This window comes from Cimex lectularius, unplaced genomic scaffold, assembly GCF_000648675.2.
Source record: "Cimex lectularius strain Harlan isolate CLEC.00 unplaced genomic scaffold, Clec_2.1 scaffold113, whole genome shotgun sequence".
NCBI classification, from domain to species: domain Eukaryota; kingdom Metazoa; phylum Arthropoda; class Insecta; order Hemiptera; family Cimicidae; genus Cimex; species Cimex lectularius.
This window is the reverse complement of record NW_019392858.1, coordinates 1,382,519-1,383,167: the sequence shown is the minus strand read 5'-3', so window position 1 is coordinate 1,383,167 and position 649 is coordinate 1,382,519. Positions and strand designations below refer to the sequence as shown.

Below are 649 nucleotides of genomic sequence, written 5' to 3'. Positions count from 1 at the left end.
TTATGGTGTGAAAATAGTTCAAATGAAAATCATACTTTTAATCAATAATGCTTTTTAAATAAATAAAGCAATTAAACTTATAAACACACAAAAAGCTATAAATAGTCAATAATAACTATATGACCTCTCACCCTCTTTCTCTTACTCACTCTCTCCCACCCACCCTCGCTCACTCCGTCGCTCTCTCTCGTTCATGCTCGCTCTTACTGTGTCTCTTTCTTCCTTTCAACACCTTGCGAGCAAGTTTCCGTAGTGTAGTGGTTATCACGTGTGCTTCACACGCACAAGGCCCCCGGTTCGATCCCGGGCGGAAACATAATTTTTTTTTTCTACTTTAAGTAGCAGAAACGTCCAAGAGTATCATCAAACGTCATTATCATCTCTTTCTCTCTCACTCTCTCTCTCCTATCTTTCCTTTTTACCTGTCTCTTATTTCTCTGTTTTCTCGCTTTTCTACCCCGTTGCTAGATTTTGAGCCACCAATTCCTTCTCTTTCCTCTTTTCTTTCACTCTCTTACTCCTCTCCAAAAAGCTTTTCTTTCTGGCGTATTTTTATCGGACTCTTCACATTGTAAAGGTTAGCTAGAACCTTTAATAAAATTAGTTGTGTCATACTTTCTCGCAGCGTGCCCAGTAACTCATCATGACA

The 649-nt window shown here is 39.1% G+C and overlaps 1 non-coding gene across 1 annotated transcript; it reads left to right on the top strand.

Annotated features, from left to right (window-relative positions):
* Window positions 1–243: 243 nt before the first annotated feature.
* Window positions 244–316, top strand: Trnav-cac. The gene has a single exon. It is a non-coding gene; the product is annotated as a tRNA-Val (tRNA).
* The last annotated feature ends 333 nt before the right edge of the window (window positions 317–649 follow it).